The sequence below is a fragment of the Talpa occidentalis genome, unplaced genomic scaffold (assembly GCF_014898055.3).
Source record: "Talpa occidentalis isolate TD23 unplaced genomic scaffold, MPIMG_talOcc4v2.1 talOcc4.14, whole genome shotgun sequence".
NCBI lineage: Eukaryota > Metazoa > Chordata > Mammalia > Eulipotyphla > Talpidae > Talpa > Talpa occidentalis.
This window is the reverse complement of record NW_023601433.1, coordinates 9562396-9580588: the sequence shown is the minus strand read 5'-3', so window position 1 is coordinate 9580588 and position 18193 is coordinate 9562396.

The following is an 18193-nucleotide window of genomic DNA, read 5'->3' as shown; positions in this document are numbered from 1 at the left end:
TCCCCACCATCTCCTGATAGAACTTGGATAGTTTCCAGAGAGTCAATTATGTCTACAAGAGTTAATTTGGGTAGGTTAACTACACTCTATTTTGGTTAAAGTCATCATTGAGTGTTACTTAGGCTGTCCTAATTCAGATATCTGGTACTCTGATACTTCAAGTTATCATAATATTTTCAAAGTCTCTCTCTCTCTCTCTCTCTCTCTCTCACACACACACACACACACACACACACACACACACACTCTACCCCTAGCTATCTCAGTGCAAAAAATTTTCATAATACAATCTTCAAATATGAAATTTCCCCCAAACTGAAACAGAACATTTATATCCTGTACAAGTATATTCGTATCTTCTGTGTTCAGAAGTGCTGGGTATTTCTTTAGCTTACACAGAAAACCCACTTTTCTGTTGAACGTTCAATTAAACTGCCATGGTATCTACAAGATAAAAATACGTTCTCAATAGATAATGACTTAAACACACCTTTTCCATAATAATAACAGATGGAACAAAATAAAATGCACAGAACTGACTGACAGTTCAGGGGAATCACAATGCATAACCAACACTTTCACACAAGACCAATCACATCTCTGGACTTTTCTGACAGTAGAAGACACAGAGCAGAGGTATGGATTACATCTCATGGATTGGATACTAGTGGGTGCCATTGATGTAATACAGAATGAGGAGAAAACCTGGTTATCTAACACATTATAGAGACCAATGACTCTCGTCTTGGATGAAGACACTTTGTGAGCACCGCTGAATTTACACAAGTCAGAGAGATTGGTATAAATATGTCCATCTTTGGACAAGTTTCTTATCCCCTCTATGGGATACTAGAAATGATAAGTTCAGAACAGATTTTGTGACCTAGAAATGTGATGTAGGAAGAAGTTCTTAGGCTTGCCCCATCCCAGCAAATGCTCCATAAACAGCAGTGGTAGGGACAGTGGCAATAGCAATGACTGTTGCTTGGCAACAACAGGGGGCCAGAGGTGTTGGGTGTGAGTTGGAGGCGACATGGAGAGAACAGTCCCACCAAAGTTAGTGTAAAATATGCAGGTGGGAGATAGTAGGTAACAAATCTCTAATTTCTTAAAAAGCCCATTTTGTTTGGAGGCAACTTTGACTTTCTCATCTCCATCTTTATAAAGACTGAACTCTAATAACTTTCAAGACTCTGGGTCAAATGTTTCTTTCTCTCCAAAACAACCAGGGCCATCTGAGAACCACAGCAATTTGAACATCTCTCAAGAGCCTAATGAGGCATTAGAGAATGAAGTGGCAAAACCTAAGTTCCTTTCATCAAGAAATAATCATGATATATATGAAGACACATGTAAAATATTTTTCTCAACACTATATATAATAGAGAAAACCCTAAAAACTACCTACATGGCTCTCCATAGAGATATGGCTAAACTGGTTGTGATATAGTCATGAGATAAAATACAATTTTCCATTTTTAAAAGACTAGATACAAAAGGAAATATGTATATATATATGGAGAGAGGGAAGAGGAAATATTCATATCCAATAAATATTAAATAAATCATTGCTTATATTTAGATTATGTAAACTTGGGCAATATTTATTTTATTATATTTTTGGACATAGGCTATTTGTATTTCCAAATGTTCTTTTGCTGATATTGCAATTGTTTTTTAAGTGAAGAAAATAAATTATATAAATATGTTCAAACTGTAGAGTCATATTATAAATTGTGAAGTGATCAATTAATGTGTGTTTTGACATTTATTGAATGCTTGCTATGGTCCAATCCCTGAGCATATAAAAATACATAAGATATTTTAAACACCCTTAAAGAGTCCAGAAAGTAATGGTTTTTTTAAAAAGATTTTAGTCGCTTAGTGACAGATGTTTACCAATGAACATCTGTTTGGTGCTAAAATTCATGTTTAGACTTTAACAAAATCCAAACTTATGGAAAAAATTACCATCAGAATTAATGATTAAGACACCAATGATGAACAAAATAGAGTACTTCTAAAATTCTTTAAATGTATCTGCATAGAGAAAAATAATGAAGAAATCTTCAACTGGCAAATATAAATGTTTTTATAAACAATTAAGGAAAATATAATTTAAAATGTTTGCTAACAAAGAGACCCAATTATTAAATGTTCTGAAGAATTCCTTAAGCTGCATTAACATGTATGATCTAGGGTTCATTGTTACGAATATTTTCATTTCAGACACATATTAATTAAATTTTCCTATATTTCTCAGATATAAAATGTGTTTAATCAATACACTTTTGAGATAAAATTAGCAAAACATTCATTTTTATTATAAAAGGTTATGTTACATATTTTAAATTTTAATCATTATATATTTCTTATGTTTCTCATTTGTAAATCTTATGATTGCTTTGTTTAATATAGCCAAAGGTCAAAGTGAAAGAGCCATGAAATTATTCATGCAGAGTATATGCACCACGGAGGATTTTCATAGAATTAGACTTAGGATCTGAAGATAATGAGTTGGATTTTATTCCTTACCATGGTGCCAATTTTAATAGAGTGAACTAAATATTATTGGAAAAGTTTGCTCACATTAATAAATTGTTGGGTGTTTTGTTCTTCAGCACAGTGAAGCTATATTAGAGAAAATCAGAGGACAGAATTCTTGAAAACAGTCTCCTCTCCTTTTATTCCCAACTTCCTTCAAACAAAAAGCTGTTGAGGCCCAAACAAAAGGAGGCTTAGTTGAAAAATGTAGGTTGTGTTGGAGCATCTGAGGAATGAATCAGTGGAGGACCCATCTCTCTCCCAGGAGGTCTTCAAGCTTGAAGACCAGTGTTGAAACTTTCTGGCAAATGGAATTCTAACATGGAAGCCTGAGGAATAATGCAAAGCAGTTGCTAAATGAAGCTGGTGAAAATTATAAAAAATGAAAATTTAAAGTCTCTGGAAATGATCCTAAGGGCATAGAGCAAATGAAAAATTATTTCATTGAGAAAACCCGCTAAAACTTGGTAAGAATAGTGAGTCCACGGTGTTTGAATGAAATGTGGCCCACTCCCTCCAGCCCCTATCTCAACTCAGTGCAACATATACCCCACACAGAACTTAAGGTCCCATTTCCAACAGCTTCCACCTGAAGGACTGTGGCTTCTTTCTAGAGCCAAAGCTTCAACAATTTTCACTGTGCTTTTATTACCTATTGCAAATATTGAGTCCCAAGCAAGCACAGCCAAGAAGTTAGTTCTAGTCATCATAGGGATGGAGCCCCTATCTTAGGTAGAGAACCTTGAGAATATTAAGACTCAAATCACCTTTACTCCAGTTTGTCCCACTTTTGGCAAAATGAATTGAAACAAGAGGCTACAACCTGGTCTGCACGTACCCAACCCCAGTTAAATGTCCACTTTATACAGGTTGTCACTCAGAGAGATCTACACCATTGACTCTGCCCCTAGTTTCAGAGCCTTGACTCAGAGATTTTTGCCCCAGGATAAAAGAAAATTAAAAAACAGAACACTTTGAATCTTTTCCCAACAAACTGACTTAATTGCAACAGTGTGTAGGGAAGTTAAACCTATGGGAATTTTCAACACAATGGAAAGTGTGGTGAAAAGACTTAGAGTCCTTAGGAATAGAAGTGAAACCATTATTTGGCTAGTTTTCCAGAGGAAAATCAAGAAAATAGACATCTAAGAAGAGTCTTTCTGAGGTGAAGGGAAAAAAAAAAACACACACAACCACAGACCTCACTCTGTGGAGCAATATAAGCCCCAAATCATGGGACTGTACCGTAAGGCTCTCAGCAGATTTTTTAATAGAACACAGCACAACAGAAGAGAGTGTCATGACATGCTCAAAGTGGTGGAAAGGAAAAAAGCTTCCAAGCTAAAAATTCTGTATTTAGCAAGATTATCATTCAGAATTGAAGTAGAAATTGAATTTTGCTGACAAATAAGAACTAAAGGAGTTCGTCACCACTGAACTGATATTGCAAGAGATGGTAACTTTGTTGCCGCTGAATGGTGAGAATCCATTGAAGGGCATAAGATGTGTCAAGTAAAAATTATATCCCTATCTGTTCTTGCTGCATTGACTCTCAACAGAAGCATGTACACACTCTATGTTGGCACAGGGGATATGGTGGCCAGGCTAGATATCGAAGGATCACTGGGAATATAGCAATAAGTGATGCATGATAGAGGTGGTCATTGTGATAAGAAATACCATGAAGTTATGGTAAATGACCAAATAGTGCAGAAATTTCAATGAGATGCAAAGGAGTTTGAATGTTTATTCATAAAACACAGGAGACGTATTGATGCTATCAAGGCATGTGATAAGATTTGGAGGAGTTTCTAGAAGACAAACTCAATATGGAGGGTAAAGAATGGACCAGAGGTAGAAGGGGGTAAAAGCAAGGAATACTCGGGAAGGGATTCTGAAAGAATAATCTACCGAGCAAGTGAAATTTACCTAACATCACTCATTTCTTTTGTACTATAACGACTCATTGATCACTGCTTCCTTTTTAATAGTTTCTTCTAGATTTTTTTCCTAAGTAATGACACCACATCAACCCCACTAAACTTTCTAGATTCTCCATTACATTGTTATTGCACAATGGAATGTTTGTTCATATTTAGTCTGTTATCTTATTTCTCTTGAAAGCCAACATTATCCAGCTTTCTCTTTATTGTTGTTTATATGGACCAGAGATTTGAATGTAAATTTTATAAAATGTTTTGCTTGAAGTTATTTTAAGTGGGGTTCTCTGAAAAATATCTTACAATAATGGGATTTTAATGTCCTTTTACTATTTTATTTTCTATCTGTTCTCATAAAAATACTTTGTCTTTCTTAAAAAAAATTAAAAAGATAAGACCATAAAAAGCTTCTTGAGGGTTAACTTTAATTCAAGTAAAGCTAATTTATTCCAACCCTGATCCTAATTATATTTGAATAATTGTATAAGTTTATTCAGAGGAAAGGAATCTAATGGAAGAGAAGATCCACAACTTTGTAATTATTGATATATTTGCTCTTGATGCACTTTAATGGAGAATTCAATGATGTGTCCCAACTTATCATTTATTAGACATAGTAGATGTTTGAATGTTTGAGTATAAGAAATTGTCAATATAGACACAACTAAATTGAAATGATTTTAATACATTAATATTCTCGAATTATCCTCTCCACTCCAGTTTGGATATCAAGGAGGACTACATGGCCTCTCTAAAGAATTTAGGAAGAACGCTGTTTTGTGTACTATCAGGAAACAAAGATCCATTTTCTACTCCATCAGGAGTCTAAATATAACTTCTCCATCGTGGTTGTTTATCTTTGTTCTCCTTAGTTAGGGAGTTCAAGTAACTTGCTCAAGACAATCTAGAAATAACTCCTGCGACAATATCTTCAGAGAGGAGTTTAAATATTGATAAATACACTTGAGGTCAGCTGAAGGAATTTTTGATTGATGTAGTCCCTGAAGGAAATAAGGGATCTGGAGACAGGTTCAAGCATACCAATGTGCCAATCACAGCAAATGGATACACAGGGCAGTAAATGTTGGCTACTCGCACGCAGTGGGCTGTCTCAAGTTACCCAAGTGCCATAACTGGATATAATAATCACACACTTGTCTTAATGTGTCACAATCTTAACAGGGGAAACCACTGTCCACTTGAAGTGGAGACAGTCTAGCGAACCTGATCAGATTATTGCTGTCATTATTTCGAGCAAATTAACAGGTTACAAGATGGTTCACCTTGTCTGACACCATGGTGAAGTTTGACAGCTTGAGCTTCAAATGAGAAAATACATCAGGCAGATTTGCAAAGAGCTCACCTGAGCCGACTCTTTCAATCTAAAGTGTTTCTACCTGAGTGTACTGTTATCCAGGTGAAGCTTCCCTGGGGGCAGTTTAGCACTAGCAGAACACAGCTGTCCCTTCTTGCGGTGGACCCTGACACCCCTGAGATCTGGAGGTCGGTTTTGGAAAGGATAGCCTGACATACAAACCCACTCAGGGCCCACTCTGTCCCAGGGTTTCGCCCCAGAACTCATGACCTCCCAAGCACCACCAGGGAAGCACAGATACAGATACTGGAAAAAAGGTTTTGCGTATAATCTCTGACATTGTCACAGCTTCACTCAAAGGGAAAGCTGGGTCAGTAAGAGCAGGTGAGCTGTCAGTGCAGAAAGCGGGTTGGTGGCATCCCAGGTATGGATAATCAGGTGTGGGCTCTAGAAAGGACTTCGTGTGCCAGAAGATAGGTAGCACATGGTGGTTTTCAGGGAGTCCATGTTCATCTACCTTGGCGCCAAAACCCTTTCCTAAGATACACTATAAATCTGAAGCAGATCGGTATGATTTTAAAATTATTGACCTTGAAGTACATCCTCTGTTCTCTTTCAGTGATGGGTATATTTTGGAGTACACAGTGAATTAGCTCTTTCTGTGATTACTTGGATCAAAAGGCATTCTCTGGAAGCCCCACATAGGAATATTGTTGTTGGAATCTTTGTTTACTTGTTTGTTTGACATGTTTATTGCAACATCTATATTTCAACGAGAAGGCTTAGAAAGTTACCAGCTAAGGAATTTGCATTTTGACTGATTCTTGATCACAGTTTTCTTACTTGTGAGAGATACAAAAAATATATATCTCTTCCAAAGAACACCATTTTACATACAGTTGCTTGAATGTATTGCTGGAAATATAAATTTAACAGCATCGGGCGTCCCTGGTGGCATAAGGGGTTAAGCAACACACCGTGAAGCCATCTGCAGCAGCATCGGTAACACAAGTTCGATCCCCTGCCGGCCAGGGAGAAACCCACATGGCACAGCAGACCTCTCCTGCCGCGCCCGCTGCTCCCCTCAGCAGTGTACTTTGGTCAATCTGCCTGTTCTGTTACCCACTCTGCCTCTGGTGAATCCTCTCACCCCACCCCCGCATCTCTGGCCTGTACCCCGGCTCTTGTACGCATAAACAAATGCATCTTTAAAAAAAAAAAGGAAATTTAACAGTGTCATAACACACCAAATAAAAAAAATCCATGATTACCTATACTAAAAACTAAACAAACCAACCTATGGAAGTGAGTAAAAGAAAAGCTTTTTTCTGCTATAAAATATTAAGTACAAACACAGGAGGAAAAATAGAGTTTGAAAATCAACACTTGCAACCACCATAATCATAATTAATATGGACAAGAATCATTCATGGGCAATAACACGATTGAGTGAAATTTTGTTATAGTGTATGTACAGAGTCTCAAGTAGTTCCACTTGTCTCCTTATTAATGACAAAGGAAAAAGAAATTTAGAATAGACATAGAGTGTATAAACAACCTAAATTAAGGTAGCATGTGCTTCTTGATATGGTTCATTGAGGAGGACAAAATAAAACTTGTGCAGTATTCCTGCCAGAAAGTGCATCACCTAAATCAAATCACAAGGAAACAATCAGACAACTTCAAACCGGGGGACTTTTTAAACAAAATACCTGGTCTGTACTCTTCCCAGCTGTCAATATTATGGGAGGAGAGAGTAAGATTACAGAGTGATTTCTGTTTAAAGAAAATAATGAGATATAACAACTAAGTAGCGTGTGTGAATCTAGATAAGAGTCGGAATTCACAGGGAAAAAAAGGAGACATGAATTTGCACTATATCTCATATAATATTACAATATTTGTGCTCAATTTCCTTGGTTTAATAATTATATTGTAGATGTTGCTTATAAGGGACACATGTGGAAACACTTAGGAATTTGTATCTTATGTTATATGGTTCAGCAAAATAATAACAGTTCTGTATAATAAAGAATTTGGCCAGCCTTTATCCTGGACTCAGCAGTTATATTCTAAACCCTTGGAATTTCCTGTGCTGGGAATGTCTGTCTTTGTTATTCATAGTGGGCCCCTTAGACCACGTCTGATGGTTTATGCTAATGAGGTGGCTCATGGGGGTCCCCACATAATCTATGCTAATGGAATTACTCAAGATGGAGGACAGGACGGTCATGCCAGAAGGAGAAGCTGTGTGATCAGCGGCATCGAAGAGGTGGAGCCATTTGGTATCTGCCTAAACATTGAGGGGTTTGGGAGACTGCATATGGATTCATATTGCTAGTGAGTCCATCGATTGTGTCCACTTAATGAAGCCCCAATAATAACGACAGCCACAGGAGCTTGAGAGAGAGCCCCTGATGAGCCACACTGTGCACTGTCCCATGATGATGGAGCGTGACATGTCCTCAGCACCATATGGGACTTCGAATTTGGGACCCTCACAAACTCAACCCTAGGTATCTCTTCTCTTGTCTGTTTTGTGTTTCGCTTATTGATACAATAAAACTGTAATCATAAGTATAGAGTTTTCCTGAGTTCTGTAAGCCAGTCTAGCAGATTCTCAAGCCTGGAGAGCAAGTGGGAAGTTCAAATTTGAGGCTTGTTGGAAGGAAGGAAGACGGGAGAGAGGAAGGAAGGAAGAACAAAACCAAGTATTTTCCTTGTTCAAAATGTATTACATTAACCCTGAAGAAAACGGAACTTTGATTTTATTTTTTTTAACTTTGTAGACTGTTGTGTCTCTACTTTTCATCAACCTGTTTTCTGCTCTTTAATGAGTTTTGTCCTCCCTTATGCTTTCATTGTCTACATCAATATTTCAGACAATGCTTTTAAAATAAATTTCATAATATCTGGTACACATTGCTTGTAATTTCCACAGCAATAATGTAACATACTTGAAAATGGATATTAATTCAGTTGCAATCAACTGACATGAATGCAGAAGAAATCATTTACTCTCTCTCATTATCTTTCTTCCTTTCTCATCTCAACACATTATATGTTACATGTTGTATTTCACAGCATTACATTGTGATGTGACTGTCATTCTGAGTGTAGCAAGTAAAACCAATTCTTTCTTTCCTCTTAAGACAGTCAAGTGTCGGACAAGTAGATTTCTTTTCTCAGCTACACATAACAGGTTATAACATCAGAATATTTTAGCTGGACTTTTTAATTATAGATCTTAGAAATCTAATGTATTCAGAAGTTGTACTTCAATATTCGACCTGAAATGGTCTGAGTATTAAATTAAAGTAAAATATTAACTAAAGCAACTTTATTTGGTGTATCTGTCAGGAGAAGTGACAATTCACTAATTAGTTTGCATTACTGGGGGCATTCTGAATTATTTCCCACTGGTGTGGCTTTTTCACAATCATGATGTGCTTACAGTTCACAGACATACTTGCTTTCTATTAAAGGATCGCTTCCACCGGCCAACACATTAATAGGCATTTATTCTGTGCCTGTCGCTATGTATAGGGCATTGTACTGAACCAGTGAATGACCCAACCAATAAAAATGACCTACCTGGGAACTTAACAGTCAGATGCATAAAAGCCACACCACATTTGACCATGAGTGACGTGTAAGTTCTCTGAGCTCCAGAAAAGGTGCAGCTGGGGTGTGCAACCCCACACCTGCATCCTTAAAAACCTATCAGTGTGCCAGTGAGAGCATAAGATGAGGGATAATCTCCAGCTGTCATTTATCAATGTATTCGATAAACATCAACATTGATCAATTAGCATCCTACTTATATTTTAGAAAAACAAATCATTGGCAAACTTTGAATGTTCAACAGGTTTTGGCAGCAAGTGTCCTGCTGTCTGACTATCACTGGTACAATACAGTGATCTATTGTGACCTCTGGGTCAGACTCATTTCCAAGTGCTCTCACGGGGGTTGAGTCTGGCATTTGATCTTGAAGGGTGCAGAGGATTTAGAGGAACAAAGGAAGAGTGGGTCTCAGGGGAACAGAATCAGGGGAGGCTGGAAGCAAGGAAAGTGCTTTTGGAGGTCAATACCCAGAGCCGGAGCAGATCAAGTTTGCAGAAGCTGAAGAGGCATGGGTAGCCCGTTGAATACAAACCAAAACTCATGGCGTGTATTGTTCAGGCCAAGAGTGGGCTTTTATTTACACTTTTTGAAATTTTTAATGCATCACATAATGGATATTTTTAAATATATTTCACTATTTTTTTTTGGAGGGAGATGAGAAGTAGGAGGGCAACAGAAAGAAAACCCTGTGTGGTAAAGATTCAGACCATATCAACAGCTGCTTAGCAGGCATAAACATCGATGAAAATAAGAATTGGAAAAATGGCATCTGCTGAGCCTTTGCGTAATTTACCACTTAATGGTATGTTGGCCGAAAACAGTAAAATAAATATTTCATTTCACCCAGCATCACTTAAAAAGTAAATCAGACAAGGAACCCTTCTAAGACAATTGCTGTGGCAGTATGGGGTGGATATAATGGGCTGCAAACCGCATAAAGTTTAAGCTAATATTCTGGGGCTTAGAGTTTTCCATTTTCCTCTCCCCCTGAAACAGTCCCTATAGGATTCCCATAGGTAACATCAGCTCAGTGGGTTTCACAAACCGGTGTAAATAAGCACAGGTTGGCATTAAAGTTCCGACTACATATTAAAGCCAAATCAACACCCTTTACTAATAGAGATGTTCAAAAAAGATAAAACACCTCAAAGCCCAGCGCTGGGCTTGTGCTGCTATTTCATGTCAAGGCAATTACAGTGATGGTATTAGGGAAGATCAGGGCTGTCATCCAGGGGGAAGGGGACGCGGGCCTTTAAGCAATCATGTAGCGCATGCAGAACATCTCAGAGCTGGGGAAGGAACAAAGACACGCGCTGTCGGAATATTGATCTGCCCCAGAAGGTGTGGGGAGCGGCTCTATGGTGATTGCCTTCCCCGCTGGGTTTAGAGAGGTTTGAAAGAATACAGTATTGATCTGGCCCCATTCCTGAGAAGTAACTTACAGATAAGCCCGGACTGGAGGCCACCAACCTTGAGAAGAAACTGCTGTGGAGAAGCGCCATGCGCCAGGCATCCCGCATCACAGCTGATGTGGCGGAGGATTGGGGTGCACCGAAGCCCCAGCACCCACCACGGGCTTCCCCCAGAACTGGGTCACATGCATCTTTCAGTCCTGAAGCTGTAGAAACCATGTCAGGGCTGGCGAGGAGGGAAAGGCACCGCCTAAACTGCATTTTGTCAAGGAAGACAGGTATGAGTGTGAGAAGTTTGCTGTTGGAAGGAGGTCAGAGCATCTGCTGCCTCATCTTTGAAATGGCTAGTCGTGCCCATTTCAGATTCAAGGCCGTCGGGGATCCTACAGAAACTGGTGACTCTTAATAGGCCTCAGGGTAATATATGGGGGGAGTGAGGAATCAGCTCTCTGCTTCCTCTTAGAAAGAAAAAGACTCTCTTCCAGTCACTGAATTCCATGAATCTAAAGACATTTTTCAGGGAAAAGGCAACTCAAAAGTTCCCCTTTCAGAGCCGCGTGGAGAGCTAGTTTGCCACCTCAGTCCTTTATATATTAGCAAACCTCAAGTTCCAGGTTAGAAATAAAAATAAACCCTCCTGAAAATCCTGCATTTGCGTGCCACCCCACGCCTCCTGGTTTCCTGGTGGAAATTACTATAACCACAGCATTTCGCTTGGTTTCAACCTCGAGCAACAAGTTAAAATTGGCCAGATGTGACTGAGAAATTGGGGAAGGTGGTTAGTAGCCAGGGATTTATCCTGTGGTGTAACCAGATCTAAGTATATGTTTATTTGGCCTGAGATTTCAGGGTACACCAGCTTTATTTTCACCCACGTCTAGGACATTCTATTTGCGACAGAAGGTGCCTCCCAGTTTATCATTCCTTTGGGCAAGCTGGTTCAGTAATTCTGCCTCTCTGCTCTCAATCTTGGCTCCCTCCTCAACTGGTGAGGAGCAGCCCCACCTCCGGCTTACAGTGTGTGTGAAGTGGGGCCAGTCCCAAGGAATTTATGAGTCCCTATTTTTAAAAAAGTGCTCTTGTTGTTTGCACTTTCTAAATCAGTATCAGCTCATTGTAACTATGATATAACAGTTTCATTGATTTCTCAATGGAGTGCGGTGTAGAAACAGCAACTTCTCTCAGACGATTGAAACAAGAACGGATTTTGTAATTTGCCCTATTTGAGCGCAGTTCAAAAGATGCAGGTCGATGAGCGACAAGTCCCACCTCTCAGAATGACTCCAGCAGCGAGAGGACTAAAGCAGACTCACCACGAACGCGTCTGGGGGACCTCAAGATCCTAAGGGCAATAGCAACGACATCCCACCATTTTCAAAGTGCTTTCCCTGACCGGTTACTTTCTGGGGTCCCCCAGGTCCCTGAGGTCGGTGTGCACATTCACCCCTGAAGTCTAGGCTCCACCTCAGCTTGACCGCTGCCTGACTTTCCCAGGCAAAAGGAGAACATCCCGGAGGGGGTGCAAACTGGACAGAGGGGCGGTGGAGTGGGCTTGATTTCACTGCAATCATTCCATCTCTCTCCGTAGCGGTCCCCTGGGCCTGTCCTCCAGTGTACAAACTTGCCTTTGTTCACAAAGCTCGAATAGAAAGCTCCCCTCCCAGGAAACTCCTCTCTCTGAAACATTTAAAGGAAATTTGGCCTATAATTGACCAATGTGAAATGCAAGCTATTTGATCCTTTTCCCCAAGCCTAACATTTAATCTCTTAAAGCTCTGAGACGGTGTCTTTGAAGCTCGAGTAGAATTTGTAAAACTAAATAAAAAAATACTAAATATGGATTTCTTTTACTAAAAATATTAAGCAGGTGTCTCTATGTAAGCACCTCCGTATGAGCCCCACGCCTCTGACTTATGCATACAATGTGAGATCATTGACTTTCCACAATCCATCCATAATTGAAAAGTTGTATTAGTTGCCCACCTCTTCAGAACCCTCAAACCACCTCTTCAGGACCCTCAAAAAATCATGTTTTGTGACCAAGACTCCCCACCAACAAAGATAGATCTGTGGGGGCAGCTGAAAAGTATCCTGCATGTGAAATGCGTGTAAATAGGGACCCTTGAGCTTGCCACCCTCAGCCTGAACCTACCTGCCCTTCTTGGCTACACGGTAGTCACCCCATGATCAGAGGCCAGGGCCTTTGTTAAGTATTACGCCCTCTTTTTTTCCTTCCTTCCCTAGTTTGCTATTGTAAGAGAAGTCAAGGTGAAGGGCTCAGTGCCTCTGAAGCTGGGCAGGAGAACAATCTCCCTTTCCCCTGGTCAGTGAGGAAGACAGGGAACAGTTAAAATAGCGTGACTGAAGTGAACAGACTTGATGTGACCCCGGGGAGAAACGCCTCTGCAGGTGCTCCCCACAGGGTCCCTTTTGGTTACTGGGCCAGGAAGGTCAGCCCATCTCCACTGCAGTCCCTGTCAAGTGTACAGGCTTAACACAGACAAACAGCTTCTGGGTGGCTGCTGCTGGGCTGGGGACTCTTCAGAGAGAGATCCCTGACCAGCTAGGGGCCAGAACCAAGGCAGGAATCAGGCACTTTATTTCAAGGCTGTGTGCATGCGCACATGCACACACATGCACACACACATACATGCACAGATACTACAAAGGTGAAGGAAACCTTTCAAATCTGGAAACATTACACACACAAAGTCACACACATACACATTAGGAGAAGAGAAGAAGTCAAAGTGAGAGACTATCTTTTCAGTAGTAAACAGCTTATAAGAGACTGAGAATATTCCTGGCATTGCAGTCAGAAATTTCTATTTTAATTGCATCCCATTGTTTTGAAGGAACAGAGCAGCTATGGTGGTATTTATGCTCTTGCACGCAGCAGACAATGCTGCAGCTTCTGTCCAGGTAGTAGTCTTTTTCACTATTGCTTGACACATGAAATGTTCAACATAAACATGACTAGAAAAGTCCATTTCTATTAAATGGAAGAAGATTCTCTCTGCTCCAGATGCACAGGACTGAGGCTTTTTGTTACATTGTACTTCCTTGGATGCTGACATATTAATTAAAAAACAAAGGGAGCAAAAATAACATGCACTACTTGCAAGTCACTGGAGAATTCTGGAAGAAACCTACACTTCTCCCATTTGCAAAATGGAGGCAGTTGTGTTTGCTCACAGTAGACTTGCTAATGAGCCAATGACTGATGAGTACCTTATACTACAAGCTGCGCTTGGTGTTCCTTGGAGGATGTAGATGTGGAGTGAGTCCTGCATACGTGTGTTGCATTCCAAGACTTCTGGTTAGAAGTCTTGAAATTTAAGGAAATAAGTATTGCAACTCATGGGCTAGAACTTGAGTTCTTATACTTGGGGTGATTGACACAATCTGTCTAAAATATTGACAGGGCTTCCTGGGTGGCGCAGTGGGTTGATCACAGCGCTGTGAAGCTGTCCACAGGCTCTGCAGCATGCGTTCGATTCCCGGCTGGCCAAGGAGATACCCACATGGTGCGGCAGACCTCTCCTGTTTTGCCCACTGCTCCCTCAGCAAAGTCTTCGGTCCGCCTGCCTGTTCTGCTCCCCACTCTCTCTCTGGTAAAGTCTCTCACCCTCCTGCACCTCTGGCCTGTACCCCAGTTCTTGTATAAATAAATAAATCTAAAAATGAAATAAAATAAAATATTGACAAAGCTCAAGCATAATTTACATATAGCAAATGCACTGGCTTATGCTTTATTTCAGTCCTTGGAGATACAGTGGACACAGTCCAACACTCATGGAGCTCACGTCCTAGGAAGGACAGTGACCTGAGACAGGTAATTCTTCTTGTGTTGAGTCACAAGAAGGGCAATGCTGGATACTGATGGAACATAGAAAAGAAGGAAACTTAGGTTGAAGAATGGGGAAAGTTTTTTGAAGAATAGGATGTGTGGTTGACTGACGGACTTGGTTTTACTGAATCCCTGTTGTGTACCATATGTATTACAATAATTTTTAGACACATTCTCTCTTTTCCAGCTGTACCCTGATTAATCTCCCTTTAGCTATCACAACACACGAGTTAGAGTTTAAGAATCTCTTTCAATTAAATTTGGAAATCCCTACAGGGGAACATTCTCAGTAGCCTGTCTGATTAAGAATAGAAAAATTTATATTTTGACATCTATAATCAAACCACATCAAATAGCCCCAACTGATTTTAAAACTCATACTTCAACCACATATTAAATTTTTATTTTCAAGAGCACTATCTCTGTAATGCCTTACATCTTACTATCATTTCAGAATGTGTTGTACTTACAAAATTCGGTGGCTATTATGAAATTTAAGGCAAGGGTTTTAAGCAGAAATGGGACGCCTTTCCCAGCAAACTTTGGGATAATAAATTGTCTCTTTATTGAACTAACAAAAACGTAGATATCCAATTCTGTTTAGGTATGGCTTAAGGTGGTTGCAGGTACAGTCATTTTGGAAGAGGGAAATAAGACTTTTAAAATGTGGAATTTGAAGATAAACTATGAAATGTTGACTTGCCAACTTGCAGCATATCAAAATGTCAGCTCAGCACCTTAAAGAGTCTAAAGGGATTATTCAGCCCAATTTTCTCTGTGCTTAATGCCATGTCCTGGCTTAGAGTCAGGCTCTTCTGGAAGAACATTTAACTCTTCCTACGCCTCATGGTCCCATTTCATTCAATAAGATTGTCATTTCCTAAACGAGATTTTAATGCTCCGAAACCTCTCCCTGCTCTTTGAAAGGCTCTTTGCTTTGAGGATACAGCTGACATACCACGATAATCTCAATCGTTCTGTCACAAAATTATACCCGAATCATACTTCCACATCTATTAGTAGTGTCTAACAAGAACGGTAATAAGAATATTCTTAGCATTATCCCCCAAAGAGACAACTGCTGGAAGGTGAAGACAACCTCTTCTAGGTCTGTGAGTGCTGTGTGATGACTTTATTAAAATGGCACAAGTCTTTAACATTGATATTCAACCTCCAGAGAAATTATTATGACACAGCACATTGGAAGGACCTCAGAGGCCGTCTGGTCTGTTTTTGGATGATTTGTGAGTCTCCTCTGTCACTGATAGATGGACACAAGGATTCTGAGTTCTTTGCTCTCAAAGAATCCCCACCTCCAAAAACAGGTGGGTGGGATAAAATCTTCTTCTTCAGACATTGCCATAGTCGACCCTCAAAAACTTCAACCACTTGAGCTATTTCTATACTACAGGGATTCATAGAGTGGAGCTGATGAGTTTCCCAAAGGCATTCCAACTAATATTTTAATTTAATCATTCTTTATTTCAACCACTTACTGGCCCCTTTATCCAATTGCTGGGGAGACATCAGTAAAGAAAACTAATGAGGTAGTTCTCCTGGGACTCATGTTCTGGATTGGGAGAAGATAAGCAAACAAATATGTGCAAACGTAAAATATCAGGGGAAGGAAAATTAAGCAGAAGAGGATGTTGGGACATGCAGGATGAGAAGAGTTGAATTTGTATCAGGTAGCGAGTGAAACCTCACCTATGAGGTTAGGTGTGAGAAGAGGCCCTGGAGGAAATTTATCAAGGTTCCTGATCCTTTCCATTCTGGACAGGCAAGAGGATTTCAGTCTCCTGTGGATTTTGACTGTTTGGCGGTACTGTCTCCACATTGAAAGCTCAGACACTAGCCCTATCCTGGCTAGTGTAAAAAAAAAAAAATCATCTGCTTTGGGTGCCAGGTAGGGATTGACCTACATAGTCAACATATGCACATTGCAGGCCTCCAATGTCCCTGCTGCTTTTCCTCCACGGCCTTCTCTTCTCTGCCTTGTATAGTTCCATTCCTTTAAGCAAATACCTTATTTTGTGTTTTATCCATTCATTGCCATGTTCACATTTTCTCCAGAGTAAAGGTTCATATCTCTTGTAAAGTGCAAGAGCCAGGGCTGTGCATTATAAGTGAGTGCAGCCTGGTGGGCATGGAGAGGCTCTAGAATGCCAGGACTCTTGGTTTGGTCTCCACACCGAGATATAGTCATTCTGAGGTCATATTAATTTGGTTTGGGAGGGACTTTTCATTCTATCCATGTGTTAGCTGCTAAGTGGCTGCCAGTGTGACAGGCACATGGCAGGTACTTCCTTCTCTCTCTCTTTCCTTGGCTTGAAACTTAACATGATATTTAAAGCAAGTGATGTGTATGGCAGGAGGACCATTTGTCGAAACAGACCCCGCACCCTTCAGTCTGCAAATTCTAGCACACAGTGCAAAAAAACCACAGCTTGATGCTACCCAATCCTAACAAAAGGTTAATACTTTAAGCTTAAAAAAAAAATTTGGATCTGCTGGTTGGTAATTGGAATAAACATTCAAATTTGAGCATCAAATTTCTCATTAGTTTCACATCAATACCTGTGCTGCAACTATGGATCAGTGAACTGGGCTCCTCGCTGCCCAAGTGAGTTCATTAATCACTCTCCCCGAAGATGGCTGTGTAAGTAGACAGCTGTTCTCAGCAGCTGTCTTCTGGTAGGACTCCTCGCACGCAGACAGTGGGAACCTTTTTGTATGAGTCGGCTGTTGTTTTAGCTGGAAGACCCGCTGATGGTGACAGGTCCAGAAGAACTGAGTCTGAGGTCAGTAACGGATGCCAATTTGTAAATGGTCACTTTATGGTCACAGATAGAAAGGTTTGAAGCCATTAAGGCTAAGTTTCCTTATCTTATCTGACTTATCACCAGGAAAAAGAAATACGAGGCTATGCATTTCAAGTCCCACTCTGCATTTGGTGAAAAGCCACAGACCTACTTGAACTCTTGTAACCCTTTTATTTCTTGACCAAAATGATATGGCCTAACTCCTTGGCACCCTTGATCTTCCAGCTATAGTTAACCTTATTTTCATATTTTCGGGTACACTTGGCCACTTAGAGAGATCAGAATCCACACACAGCTCCAATTCTCCATTATATTGAAGTGAGGACTCCAGTAACTGAAGCTTATCTTGTTTTACTATATGCAATCAGGAAATTTGAACCGGCCCTGATGGCCCCTATAATATTTCCCTTAGATGTGCTCTGATATGTCACTGTCTACAAGTTCATCCACACAGCAACGACCTCACGGGCAACCTTTTTCCATCCACTAGAACACTTAGTCGTAACATGAGAACCTGATTATCTTCTCTTAGGAAAAAAGGGAGGAAAGACTAAAAAAAACAACACACGTAAACACCCACTAAAGAAGCGTCTTTCTCTTGTAAACAGAGCCACCCAGAGAAGTAGACGCATACTGGAGAGAGAAAAAATAAATCTCAGGATTCAAACAATTGTTCTGCAGAAAGG